The following is a 15,372-nucleotide window of genomic DNA, read 5'->3' as shown; positions in this document are numbered from 1 at the left end:
GCCCACTTGATCTTTGGGTAGGGATACAGACTCCATCTCTCAATGTAAAGTACTATAGCCATTTTGCTTTGTTTTGTTTTAAATGTTTATTTTTGAGACAGACAGAGAGAGAGAGAGGGAGTGCACCAGAGGGGGAGGGACAGAGAGGGGGGGTGGACAGAAGATCGATCCGAAGTGGGCTCTGCGCTGAGAGCAGTGAGCTATATGTGGGTCTCAAACTCAAGAACTGCCAGATCATGACCTGAGCTAAAGTTGGACACTCAACTGACTGAGCCACCCAGGTGCCCTATAGCCATTTTTTTAATCAACCACGAGGAGGGAGGGAGAAAGATTACTATTCCTCTTCACCCGTTCTTACATTTTTCCAAATTTTGATCACATTTCACTGTTCTCGTGACCATTATAATATTAGTTGGCCTGATCCAGTTTCAAAGTTATATGGGATCTTTTTGAAAGATTCTTATATCAAAACCATATATCTGATTTATAATAAGAGCAATAGAAACAAAGCTGAGGTCTGGAGTCCAGGCCTCTCTATTGTAGAACTTAAACTTCACAGTATTTGAAATCATAGGATTATAAACCTCATATGAAACATATCTTTATGTTGGATCACCTTTAGCAAATTGGCAGTGCTTATTATCTATACAGCCCCCAGTGTAGTCTCTGCTACATGCCACATTGTGGAAGCACCAAACTTAAATAATGTGAACAGAAAATGCTAGATAATTAATAATATATCTTAGGCAGTTCTTTGAACTTCCTACTCCTATCACCTGGGTGGTATACTTCACATAAGTGTATATGACTAAATGTTTGGAGTGTTTGTTTCTATGGTAATATATGTGAGGATGTGTCAGTATTTTCACAAATATCTGAGAGGGAAGAAAGAACAGATGAAGGTTGGACACTGTATAACTTAGCATTCCTCACTTTTTTCATACTTGGAAACTTCTCTTAAGGCCACTGTGTTTCTTCAGGGAAATTAGTTACATGGACTATTTCTGGGGAATATATTCAGTTCTTCTGTATTACTTTTAAGATGATCTGAAATGTTAGGTCCTTTTAACACAAAATTTCAGAAGGAAGATAATAGAAATACTACATACATATCCAGTATTAATCAAAATAGGTATAGCAGGAAGTCTAATTTTTACCCAAGTCAAATTTCTGCTTCCCAAGTATTCCTGACTGCTGCTCTGTTCTTCTGCAAGTCAAAGTTCATTACTGTCAGCCACTGAAGCCTCCTCTTCACCACCACAGAGATCCCAGGCCCTTCATTCCAATCTCTACAGTGATATCTAACACCAGGCTATAATCCTTGACAAGACTTGCCTGGTGGCTTAGTGAATAATAGAAAGGAACTTCCCTGAGAGTTTAAACCTTTATGCCGGATGTAGTCATCCTCAGAGTCCACAGCTGAGGCCCCTCCACAGGAGTCCTCTGCTAGACATCTCTCACTTAGGTCCCTGGCTTGCCCACATGTTGTAGGGTTGGCTTACTCCCGCGCCATTGAGATTTTTCTTGAGTACCTTAATCTTTTCCAGAGCTGAGGCCCTAAAGGTCAAGGCCAAGAGAATGCAAATTTTTTCTCCTTGTCCTATTTCTTTCTCCAAGATCCTCTTTTCCAGTGACAGGACATCCAGGAGACAGGACATAAGCTACAAAGGGCAGTGATTTTTTAGTCTGTTTCATTACTGATCTATTTGCAGGTCTTCAATAATAATTGGAAGATTAAATAAATGGCTTTCATTAAAATTAATCAAGACTCAATAATGGACATTTCCAGAGTTCAGTTATTTCAGAACAGCACCACAAAAGCCTGGTCTAACTTGGGAATTTGCAAGACCAGCCTCCCAATAATGGGAAATTTGCCTTCACAAAGATATCACAGAAGAATGGACATTAAACGTATCAACTAAAATTTAGACTTGTCAAAAAAGAACTCAAGAAGAACACTTAAATGCCTTGATGGACTCAAAGACCAAAATGAAGACATTCTTTAAAATGGCTAAATGACAGTTCAGTTAAAGTATAATGACCACAAATTTGATTAATGTTCCTTTTAGGGGGGATTAGAGGATTTTAAGCCCCAATTCTTCCCCCCAACAACCAAGTTAGAGTGATTAGATCAAATTGTGTTAATGTTCCTTCTGCCTTGCTCTAGCCAAAAGGTGCCATCTCTTGCTTCTTTAAAAAAAAAAACACAAATTTTCCAGTGGGTCCCATCCTTATGCCCAACTCTGTCTTGCTACAGCCAGTGGGCCTCTCCATGTTATCCCTCTGCAGTGCTCCAGGATGCCAGTATCTCCCAGAGGGAGCTCTTACATGTATCTGGTGCCCTGGTTTTCTCATCTGGTGTCCTAGTTTTTGTAGCTGCTACCCAAGGGATGGTCCTTGACCACCTGGCTCTGGTGGTCGGGTGGGGCTGTGTTCTGGATCCCACATTACTGTAACAATAGGAGAGACAGTTCCTGGCAGGCTACCATCCCCAGGGCACTGCACAGAAAACAAACTGAAGCACATCTCCAATCTTTTGATGAAAGAGGCCTATTTGCACATGGGGAAGCTTTGGCCTGAGGGGCAGGCCTTAGGTTTTGTGCACATCTAGGGGTCTACCGAGTTGCTCTCAGGGAATATTGGCCTATGGATGATGGATGCCATCTTTGGGCTCTTCCTCTGCCTTGCTACAGTTGACTGGTATCTCCCAGAAAAGAGCTTATACACTTGTCTGGAGTCCTGATTTTTGTGATTGCTACCCATTGGACACCTCCAGATCACGTAGCTCTGGTAGACAGCAGGGCTTACACTTGTGGTCCCACAGGACTTTATAAATTTGCGTACTTTAAAAGCTGTTGCCGGGGTGCCTGGGTGGCTAAGTTGGTTGAGTTGGACCTCAGTTGGTGTGACTTCAGCTCAGGTTATGATCTCGTAGTTTGTGAGTTCGATCCCCGCGTTGGGCTCTGTGCTGACAGCTCAGAGCCTGGAGCCTGCTCCAGATTCTGTGTCTCCCTCTCTCTCTGCCCCTCCCCAGCTCACAGTCTGTCTCTGTCTCTCTCAAAAATAAATAAACATTAAAAAAAAAAAAAGCTGCTGCCTGAGGGTCTGCTTTCCAGCTAGCCTGAATGAATTTAAGTGCTGATGGAGATCCTCTCCTTTGGGACACTGACAGGTCTTGGCCATCCTCAACAACTTGAAGCTATTTAAAATATTAGAGGCTGCTTGGACCATAACAAGGTTTAAGAGACAGCCAAGAGCTAGGGCAGGGTCGAATGAGATATGGTTCATTTCCTATGCCAAGTCCAACCCTTTAAGATTCAAAAAGGTAGCTGTTTCATCTAATGGTGTAGAAACCAACACACAATTTCAGGCAAAATGAAGAAACAGAGGAATATATGAAAGAAAAAAGATAAAACTTCAGGAAAAACCCTTAATGAAATGGAGATAAACTAAAAAAGAGTTTAAAGTAAAAGTCATAAAGATGCTCATTGAACTTGGGAAAAGAATGAACACAGTGAGAACTTCAACCAAGAGATAGAAAGTATAAGAAAGTACCATTCCATCCAAAGACATTCAAAAAGGTCACTCCTGACTCCCCAAATAACCATAATTTCTGTTTTTATCCTTCCTGATGCCTTTACATCATTTGACTCTATTGATCTTCTTTCTATAAACTTTCTCCTCCACTGGCTTCTTTGAGACCACTACCTCTCTGACTTCAATTTCTTAGCTTATTACTCTGGCTTTTATTGATTTAAAAAAGCCAGGGGAACAACACAATCTCACCTCTATCTAAGCTTTAGAGATGAATTTACCATAGAGTATAAGATCACTGAAAACTTGTATAAACTTGACATATTGATAGAAAATATATTTTATTTTATTGAAAGGAAATCATATCTAAGTAATGTATTAGGCTTCTTTTAGAGCAAAATTAAATATCTTAATGAAAGTACACCAGTAAATGTAATGTTTTTATCAGTCTTTGATAAGATTCCACACTAAAAACATTTCACAAACAAAAATCATCAGAGAAAAAAATTTTATGGATAAACAGCTGTCTAAAAGCACTAAATAAAAGGTAAGGATAAATGGGCCCTTGCATGTATAATTAGTGCATTGAACAAGTACTAACTTATAGTCAGAAAAATTTTTTTTCTTTCATTGTCCACTTATGTTTATTCAATAGTTCTGGTCCTTCCCCTGCTTCTCTATAGAAACTTAGCTTTTCTTCTTACCCTTCATAAGAAGAGTTTACTTTGCTGATTTACTTTAAAATTAACTCTTGACTTGAGATTAAGGGGGTAGAGCTGACACTTCACAACTCTCTCTCTCTCTCTCTCTAAAAAATAAAAAAATCACTTTTACAAAGGCCCATTAAAACCACCCTTTTATACCCCTGATGTGAGGGAAGCACTGTAAGAGTGCTGTAACTCTAAAAGTCGTAAGTTTACAATTAACTTAGCTACCTGATACCTAGGACATCAGCTGAAACGTTCACTTAACATTCCATTCCCCCTGAATGAAGAGGTTTAAACAGTGGGGTACACCAGGGATAGGCTCTAAGGCATTCTTATGAAATAGTTTGGTAAATGATTCAGAGGTGAGCATATGTGTGAAATCTCCAAAGTGGCATATGACATGAAACTTCCAGTTAGTAAAATGCCAGGTGCAGGACAGCCTACAGGAAGATGGCACCAGACTGGGAGAGTGGGCAGAGAAGTGGCAGATGAATGTTCAAGGATGAGATAGAAGGTACTTTCAGGGCAAATAATCCCAACACCATTCTCAGGGTAATTATCTCCAGCATACTGGCCATGACCCTCTGGAAGGATAGCCTTCAGAAAGGTACAAACCTGCACAGAATATGAGGTCCCTACTTATAGTTCTTAAGTTACTGGAATCTTTTGCATGTTTGAACTAAGGATTTTTATCTTCATTAAAGTCATTCTTCTTTAATGACTTCATTAAAGTCATTCAAGTACAAGGTGCTTGAATTTTGAAACTGAATTTCAGACTGCATTTTCTTTATTTTTTTTAAGATTTTTTTTTGGGGGGAGAGAGAGAGAGAGAGAGAGAGAGAGAGAGAGAGGAAGAAGGAGTGGGAAAGGGGCAGAGAGAGAGGGGGAGAAAGGATTCCAGACAGGCTCTGCACTGTCATCACAAAGCCTGACGCAGGGCTCCAGATCTGTGAGATCATGACAAGAGTGGAAACCATAAGTGGGATGCTTAAACTGACTGAGCTACCCAGGCGCCCCTATTTTATTTATTTTTAAATATTTTAGAGGGAGAGAGCATGCAAGTGGGGAAGAGGGGTGGAGGGAGAGAGGAAGAATCCCAAGCTCCATGCTCAGCCTGGAGCCAGACGTGGGGCTCAATCCCACAATCCTGGGATCAAGAGCCATATGTTCAACTGACTGAGCCACCCTGGCACCCAGGCTGTATTTTATAGTAGGAATTTACTTCAGTCTATATTTCCATATAAATTTGTAATTACTATAAGGTTTTGAAACCTAAATTTATTCTTCTTCACATAGAACTACTTAGAAGATCTTTATTATGAATGTGCTAAGAAATTATTTTTGTCTCTATGAAGATGTGTTTGTATATCTTTCTCCACGTATTTTCTCTTTATTGTGCGCATGGGTGCACATTTGGTAACAAGTATGTAATTACTTGAGGTATAATTAAAAAGTCTTTAGGAGACTGTCTCAAGATCTTTTTTTTCTCCACTAAGAAGGTGAGACATTGGATAGCTGGTACAATTTCCACGATTAAAAATAAATGCCCTTCAGACAAGAATTAGATAAGCAGCTTGTTTCTGCAAAAGCTGAACAGCAGCCAGCTTCACACAAACTCATTTCATAAATATTTCTCTTCCAAAAAAAAAAAAATGAGAAGATGGATGGATTCAAAATTTTCCAGGAAGGTGCTGAGGATTCTGCTCAGGATTATCTCAGGGGGAAGCTTCCATCTGTTTGCTCTAATAGCTTAACTTGTTCTCCTCTGCTTCATATTTCTTAAAGAGGACTTTGGAGTTTCTGCATAACATCAAATATTTTTCTCATTTTCCTGTTTTGTTAAAATACACATTTATTTGAAAAGTCATTACCCTGCTCTATTGCTTACATTATTATCTTAGGGCAGAGAAAATATTTTGTCACAAAGATTTCATGGTATCTCTATGGCTACAGAAATATTTATGTATCTTTTTAAATGCCTTGATTGATTGATTTTAGATCATCTCAGATTCCATCTGATTTCTCTGCCTCCCTAACAAACCTTCTTCAATCCCTGTATAACTTCCTATTTAATCCCGTTCCCTGGCCCACAAAGGTCACCCTCAAAATATTGTCACCTTTATGTAATGGTCACACACAAACCTAACCATCCCCTAAATGATTTCAATATGAACCATGACCATAAACTAATGTGAGTAATTTTCAAAGTGAACAGGATTTGAAGACAGTTCAGTAAAAGCAACTCCACAAATCTTAGCATTGGAACAAGTGTGTAACTTTTTTCTGCTGAGTCCTTTGAATACATAAATGTTGTAATATTTATTTACAAAGTCATTCACACTGTTTATATTTTCATTTTGTACTTGGTATTAATATGCTGTACGTGTCTTCTCTTTAAAGTAAAACACTTTCTCATTTTATTTTTATTTTATTTTATATAATTTATTGTCAAATTGGTTTCCATACAACACCCAGTGCTCATCCCAACAGGTGCCCTCCTCAATGTCCATCACCCACTTTTCCCTCTCCCCTACCCCCCATCAACCCTCAGTTTGTTCTCAGTATTTAAGAGTCTCTTATGGTTTGCCTCCTTCCCTCTCAGTAACTTTTTTTTTTTATCCCCTTCCCTCCCCCCTGGTCTTTTAAGTTTCTCAGGATCCACATATGAGTAAAAACATATGGTATCTGTCTTTCTCTGCCTGACTTACTTCACTTAGCATAACACACTCCAGTTCCATCCACATTGCTACAAATGGCCAGATTTCATTCTTTCTCATTGCCAAGTAGTATTCCATTGCATATATAAACCACATCTTCTTTATCCATTCGTCACTTGATAGACATTTAGGTTCTTTCCATAATTTGGCTATTGTTGAAAGTGCTCTATAAACATTGGGGTACAAGTGTCCCTATGCATCAGCACTCCTGTATCCCTTGGGTAAATTCCTCGCAGTGCTATTGCTGGGTCATAAGGTAGATTTATTTTTAATTTTTTGAGGAACCTCCACACTGTTTTCCAGAGCAGCTGCAAACACTTTCTCATTTTAATATTCATGTTAACAACTCTCATAAAGGAAGTGGGTAGATTTTAATTTTTAGAGGGTTTTTTTCTTTAATACATTCTCAATTTAAATATGAAAGTCATGAGAGTAAATGTCTAAAAGAATTTTTTTAATTTGGGGAATTTCTTGTATTATGTTTGTTTGCAAAGAAACTCTTGAGCACAGTAATCCATGGTTTTAAATTATTTGTTTGGAACTTTAGGGAATTTTCTACTGTTTTAGTCTCCCAATTAAAAAAAAAGAAAAAGTAAGCAAAGTCCATATGAAGGCACTCTCAACATCCCTCTGGAAGATAATACTTTATAGTAATACTTTTCTGATGGATTCCTGTAATTTTCCATCACAAATTAGTATTCAAGTTCTTTTCAGGCAGACACAACTTTAATGTTCTCTAATACATGCTTGACTTTGGGGTAGGAATGGAAACCAGCCCAAATCACGTTGTACTCTCCCACTTTCTGCTCCAAACATTTTTATATGGGAACATCAGGTTAAAAGAAATCAACCTTAAAAGAGAATGAGGAAGCCCCAGAAAGTCACACCCAGTCTAGCCAGAGGGTATAAATGGAAGATAAGCCAGTCTTACCTGTCTGCCTTGCTGACCAAAGGTATGGCAGTATGTTGGACACTACATTCATATGTAAGAAATAGCCTCCCTGAAGTGTATTGAGAACATCAAGTTTTTATAGCCCTATAAGGCAGGTAGTATTATATCTCCATATTTTACAGATGAGAAAACTATATTTCAGGTCATTTTTAGCACCAGTTGGGGAATTGGCCAACTGCCTGAGTGAGTCATGGTCCAGATGCTCTATCCTACAGCCATGAGGGCTGAAGATAATTACCCAGTGTTTCTGGCACTCCTTGCGTTAGCTGTGCCCAGAACACACCCTGAATATTTGGTAATAAATGATTTAAAAACACTTCCATATTGTATTGATTATCATTCAAATATCTGTGTTATTGATACGTATTTTCAGTATTTGAATCACCAACTCCCATTTCAGTACTGATTTTCACTTTGGCCATTTGTGCCAATATAAGGAAGCATTGGCATGGATATTGGAAGTAGGCAATTTGCCCACCCAGCAGGACCATGCTCCTCACACAAATGAACCAAACACTGAAATTCACTATCGCCTCATCCCTTAAAACTGAAACTAGAATTGAGGAAAGCTACCACCAGGGGGCAATAAATATCACGTGGTCAGAAAAGGCAACCATGTTTTGTTAAAATGACATTGCACCATCAAGGAATACAATAATTAAACACCAATAGAGGGATCAACATATTTTTAAATGACAAAAATTGAGTTATAATTTGATATTTTAATTAACTATAATTTTACACTTTTTATAATTTGATATTTTAAACTAGTATTTTTATTAATATTAATTTAAATTAGCTTATTCTAACTCTGTTCTTATCCACTGTTTGAAACAGAAATTTGGATATTCATCCTAAGTCCACATGCTGAAGGAATCAGGTTCTTCCTAGAGAGGCCATATATTTTGTTACTTCAAATGAGTTTGGCATCTGCTCATTCTTGTAATTGCAGGTAAAAGCAAGAATTGTTCAGTGGCCATGAGAAACTTGCTTAGATGGAGTTTCCCAACTTCTTACTTATCTTGTTCTCTCTCTAGCAGGTGGAAGAAACTGCTGGAGGGAACAAGAAAGACTGCATCCTCTTCCTTTTTTGCCTTCTCACTCTTCTGTGAGGTCATTCATAATCAGAACAGGCAGAGGGAGCAAGTGATGGTCTCCAAGGTCAAGGATGCCTTGGCTGTGATGATATTTCTCATTCCAGACACCAGACTGTTCTCATTGTTCAGGGTCAAACTTTCAGGTATTATAGAGAGATAGTTTGGGGTGGCAGACAGAACCCTAGTTTTTAATAAGAAATTATTGATTTATTACTCTATTGCTCACTGAATATCCATTACTATTTACTGTAGTTTGAGGCTCAATTTTCTTGACTATAAGAGGGTAATAATACTATTTGCTCTTACAACTTCCCCCATGTTATTGTAAAGAATCAAAACCATACATGTGATGAAAACAAAGTGTAGAACACTATATACTACAAGGAAAGTATTACAATTTTGAAAATGCCTGAGAGGCAAACTGACCAAAGATTGCTATTTTTATAATCTTGAGGGTTTAGTAATTAGGATGTAGATAAACAAGATCCTTACAGTAAAAAAGACTTTTAGGTAAGAATTAGTCTTAAAGGGCGCCTGGGTGGTTCAGTCGGTTGGGCATCCAACTTTGGCTTGGGTCATGATCTTAGGATCCATGAGTTTGAGCCCGTGTCGGGCTCTGTGCTGACAGCTCAGAGTTTGGAGCCTGCTTTGGATTCTGTGACCCTGCCTCTCTCTGCCCCTCCCCCACTCATTCTCTGTCTCCCTCTGTCTCTCAAAAAAAAAAACAAATGTTAAAAAAAAAAAAAGAGGGGCGCCTGGGTGGCTCAGTCGGTTGAGCGTCTGACTTCGGCTCAGGTCATGATCTCACGGTCCCGTCCGTGGGTTCGGGCCCCACGTCAGGCTCTGTGCTGACCGCTCAGAGCCTGGAGCCTGTTTCGGATTCTGTGTCTCCCTCTCTCTCTGACTCTCCCCCGTTGATGCTCTGTCTCTCTCTGTCTCAAAAATAAATAAATGTCAAAAAAAAAAAAAAAAAGAATTAGTGAGTCATTGGGGAAGATGGTGCAGAAATCTGTCTCCCTACCTAGAAAACAACTGCACTTGCAGAATCCGTCTAATGTAACTATTTTGAAATTATAAAGTCTATTGAAGGCTTAAAGCTTCCAGGGGAAGGCTCACTTAGTAAATTGTGGTTAATATTGAACAAGATCAGCTCTTAGCACAGTAGCACTTCCCATCCCCCACTCCTCAGACCTGTGGCAGACAGCTGTATACATGTTCTAGAAGAGCATGCATGTAGCTTGCCAGAACCAGGGTGGGGAAAAAAAAAAGACATGTTCTCCAAATATCCGGGATCTGTTCTCTGATTGCTGTTTCTGACCTTAGAGGCACAGGCAAAGAGGCAGTGATCATTGTTGTTACACCTCTCCCATTTTTGCAAGACTCTCCATTCAGCCAAAGGGGCTTCTGGGGACTTAAAGAACTGGAAAACTTTCTTCCCCTTTATTTTTTTCCTTTTCCCTTTTGGAAGCCATACACTAAAGACTAGGATATTCAAAAGTAATCACATATACAGGAGAAACTGAAAAGTCACCACACACACCCATGCAAGGCACAGGCTCAGAAAAGACCTGAAAAGACCTTAAATTTACACTTTAGACTGATTCTCAGCATAGAGACAGCCTACAGCAAGCTAAAATACCAAACCTTGGGGAATGAGGGGAGAATCTTACTTTTCAGAGTTACCAAATTATTAGATTCAAATGTCCATTTTTGAACACAAAAATCATAAGGTAAACAAACATACAGGAAACTGTGGCCCATTCAAAGGAAAAATTAAACCAACAGAAACCGTCCCAGAAAAAGAACAGATGATGGATCTACTAGACAAAGACTTTAAAACAACTGTCTTAAAGATGCTCAAAGAACTAAAGGAAGGTATGGAAAATATTAAGAAAATTATATATGATAAAATGGAAATATCAATAAAGAGATAGAAAAGCTAAAGGAAACAAAAAAGAAATTCTGGAACTGAAAAGTACAATAACTGAAATGAAAAATTCACTAGAGAGATTCAAAGGCATTTTTGAGCAAGCAGAAGAATCTGTAAACTTGAAGATAGGACAATGGAAATTATTGAGCCTCAGGAACATAAAGAAAAAAGAGTGAATAAAAGTGGACAGACTGTAAGGGACCCATGAGATACCATCAAGCAGACCAACATACAGATAGCGGAAGTTCCAGAAGGAGTGGAGAGAGAGAAAAGGGCAGAGACAATACCTGAAGAGACAGTGCCCCAAAACTTCCCAAATTTGATGAAAGACATGAACACAAACATCCATGAAGCCGCAAGACCCAAGTAGGAAGAATTCAAAGAGATGCACACTGAGACACATTATAATCAAATTATCCAAAGCCAAAGACAGAGAGATTTTTAAGAGCAGCAAGAAAGAAACAACTTATCAGAAACTATGGAGACCGGAAGATAGTAGGCTGATATCTTCAAAGTGCTAAAGGCAAAAAAAAAAAAAAAAAAAAAAAAAAAAATCCCTGTCAACCAAGAATACTGCATCTGGCAAAATTCCTTCAAAAGTGAGGGAGACAGGAGCACCTGGGTGGCTAAGTTGGTTGAACGTCTAACTTCGGCTCAGGTCATCATCTCCCAGTTCATGAGTTTGAATCCCACATTGGGTTTGTTGCTGTCAGAAAAGAGCCTGCTTTGGATCCTCTGTCCCCCTCTCTCTCCCCTTCTCCCACTTGTGCTCTCTCAAAAATAAATAAACATAAAAAAAAGTGAGGGAGACAAAATGGATGACAAACCTAAATGTAAGACAGGAAACCATCAAAATCCTAGAGGAGAATATAGGTAGCAACCTCTTTGACCATGGCCACAGCAACTTCTTACTAGACTTGTCTCTGGAAGCAAGGGAAATAAAGCAAAAATGAACTACTGGGACCTCATCAAGATAAAAACTTCTGCACAGTAAAGGAAACAATCAACAAAACTATAAGGCAATGGACCAAATGGGAGAAGATATTAGCAAATGACACATTGGATGAAGGGTTAGTATCCAAAATCTATAAAGAAATTATCAAACTCAACACTCAAAAACCAAATAATCCAATGTAGAAATGGGCAGAATAAATGAATAGACACTTTTCCAAATAAGACATCCACACGGCTAACAGGCACATGAAAAGATGCTCAACATCACTTATCATCAGGGAAATACAAATCAAAACCACAATAAGATACCACCTCACACCTGTCAGAATGGCTAAAATTAACAACTCAGGAAACAATAGATGTTGGCAAGGATGCAAAGAAAGGGGAACCCTTTTGCGCTATTGGGCTTGCAAACTGGTACAGCCACTCTGGAAAACAGTATGGAGGTTCCTCAAAAAATTAAAAATAGAACTACCCTATGACCCAGCAATTGCACTACTAGGTATTTATCCAAAGGATAAAAAAATGCTGATTTGAAAGTATACATGCAACCCAATGTTTACAGAAGCATTATCAACAATAGCCAAATTATGGAAAGAGCCCAAATGTCCATTGACTGATGATGAACGGATAAAGAAGATGTGGTATATACACACACACAATGGAAACCTACTTGGCAAACAAAAAGAATGAAATCTTGCCATTTGCAACAACAAGGATGGAACTAGAGTGTATTATGCTAAGTGAATTAAGTCAGGCAGAGAAAGAGAAATACCATATGATTTCACTCATATGTGGAATTTTTTTTTTTTTAATTTTTTTTTTCAGCGTTTATTTATTTTTGGGACAGAGAGAGACAGAGCATGAATGGGGGAGGGGCAGAGAGAGAGGGAGACACAGATTCGGAAACAGGCTCCAGGCTCTGAGCCATCAGCCCAGAGCCCGACGCGGGGCTCGAACTCACGGACCGCGAGATCGTGACCTGGCTGAAGTCGGACGCTTAACCGACTGCGCCACCCAGGCGCCCCTCATATGTGGAATTTGAGAAACACAACAGATGGACATGGGGAAGGGAAGAAAAATAAGATAAAAACGGACAGGGAGGCAAACCATAAGAGACTGTTAAATACAGAGAACAAACTGAGGTTGTTGGACAGGTAGTGGGTGGGGGAATGGGCTAAATGGGTGATGGGCTTAATTAAGGAGGGCACTTGTTGGGATAAGCACTGGGTGTTATATGTAAGTGATGAAGCACTAAATTTTACTCCTGAAACCAATACTACACCATGTTTACTAACTTGAACTTAAAGTTTAAAAAAAAAAGTGAGGGAAAAATTAAGACATCCCTAGATAAACAAAAGCTGAAGGGGTTCATGACCACTGCTTGTCCTGCAAGAAATGCTCTAGGGAATCCTTCAGGTTGAAATGAATGAACACTACATGGTAACTTAAAGCCATATGAAGAAATAAAGATCTCAATAAAGGCAAATACATGGGCAAATCTAAAATCTAGTGTTATTGTTGCAATGATTTGTAACTCCACTTTTTTCTACATTATTTAAGAGATCAACACACTTTTAAAAATTATTAGCTTATGTTTTAAAAACACAATGTATAAAGGTATGATTTTGTGACATTAACAACTGAAAGGAGTAGGGATGGAGATGTAAAGAGTTACTGTGTGCTACTGAAGTTAAGCTGGCAAAAATCCATATTAGAATGTTATAACTTTAGACTATTAAAGGTATTCCCCATGGTAATGACAAATAAACTGATATAGAGTATATACAAAAGGAAATGAGGAAGGAATTTAAACATTTCACTACAAAAAAATCAACTGAACACAAAAGAAGACAGTAATGCAGGAAATGAGGCACAAAAAAGCTATAAAGCATATAGAAAGCAAGGAGTAAAATGACACAGGTAAGCCCCTTATCAGTCAGCCTTAAAGCATGGATGCAACTTGCAGACACTATGCTAAGTGAAATAAACCAGTCATAAAAGGACATTGTATAATTACTGTGTTCATTTCTTTATGTGCTTGCTGATGTTTCTACCTCCATTCAGTGTGAGCTGTATAAGAGTGGCTTACGATGTGAGCTCTATAAGACTGTGATCTTTCTGCTTTGTTGACAGCTGTTTCTGTACCACATAGAACATAGCGGCATAGGATAGGGATTAAAAAATTATTTGTTGAATGAATAAATGAAAACAAAGTTGATTCTGTTTTCAAGATGTAGTATCTTTTGACTTCATCCACAATTTAAAGACCTAATGACTGACCTGTCACCTTGTTCTGTTATTATTGGTTTATGGTAAAAAAAAAAAAAAGTGTTTTATATTAAATCCCCTATTTTGGGCCCTCATTTACAGCCCCAGCCTCCATATAACATTTTTTAAGTTGGCTTCACACCTTGTGTGGAGCCCAATGTGGGGTGTTAATTCAGGATCCTGGGATCAAGACCTCAGCTGAGATCAAGAGTCAGATGCTTAACTGACAAAGCCACCTAGGTGCCCCATAATATAATAACATTTCTAATCAATTACCTCCTCTTCCAACATATTATTTTCAAACCTATAAAATACTCAAAAGAAAAATACAAGAAGTATCCATATATTTTTCACATAGACTTAACACTTTTTAACATTTTGTCACATTTGCAATCTCTCCCTCTTTCTACACACACACACACACACACACACACACCCCTCAATAAATTATTACAGTGATAACTGTAAGTTGGTAATTTTCTTTTTTCTATCATTCCTTCCATATTTAATATCTGGCATTAGTCATAACCAACAGCTTCTTGACAATGGATCATATGGAAGAAGTAGACTCAGAAAAAACATATTTTGGTGGTCCTGATGCACTTTTGAATCAACCCCATTAGTACGGTCCCCAAACAGACAAAGTGTGTGGAGCTCAAAAGCTCTGAAAACTGGAATTTACCACTATCAGAAAAAATGAAATTCTGGAATATTCATTTTTCTTCTTTCGTATAACAGTGTAAAAGTGTCCCTGTATTATTCCGTTGCTATTCTATTGGACCATCTAATCTGGAGACATTTTAAGCTATTTTGCTATTAACATTAAAATAAAAAGGAAATAAATTGATATATGTTTGAGGTATGAGAAACATTTTGAAATTGCAAGAAAGCTCATTTTAAATGTACATAACATTTTCAAATGGCCCCAGAGAACTGAAGAGGAAAATTCAGAGCCAACATTTCATTATTGACACTAATTCTGGGAGGCACTAATGCATTACTTCCAGAATACAGTCTAGATAGTCCCAACATAATTTCTTGTGTTTAAATATATTAAGTGGAATATTACCCCCAGCAAGTTTGAGTAACTAGTTAATTTTTGCACAGGTTAGTATTAGAACTAGTTTGATGGAGAAAGCTGTCTGGAAGAGGTGTCAAGAAGAGTCAATCTGGAATTTGAATCCTCACATGTAATCTACTAGACTAATAT

The 15,372-nt window shown here is 38.3% G+C and overlaps 1 non-coding gene across 1 annotated transcript; it reads left to right on the top strand.

The window, feature by feature from the left end:
• The first annotated feature begins 9,760 nt into the window (after positions 1–9,760).
• On the top strand, positions 9,761–9,850 carry TRNAR-UCG (transfer RNA arginine (anticodon UCG)). The gene has a single exon. It is a non-coding gene; the product is annotated as a tRNA-Arg (tRNA).
• Positions 9,851–15,372: the final 5,522 nt, after the last annotated feature.

Source organism: Lynx rufus, unplaced genomic scaffold, assembly GCF_022079265.1.
Source record: "Lynx rufus isolate CCGP_SWC_20201006 ecotype Redwood Valley unplaced genomic scaffold, mLynRuf1.p SCAF_2, whole genome shotgun sequence".
NCBI lineage: Eukaryota > Metazoa > Chordata > Mammalia > Carnivora > Felidae > Lynx > Lynx rufus.
This window is presented reverse-complemented; position numbering and strand designations above follow the sequence as displayed.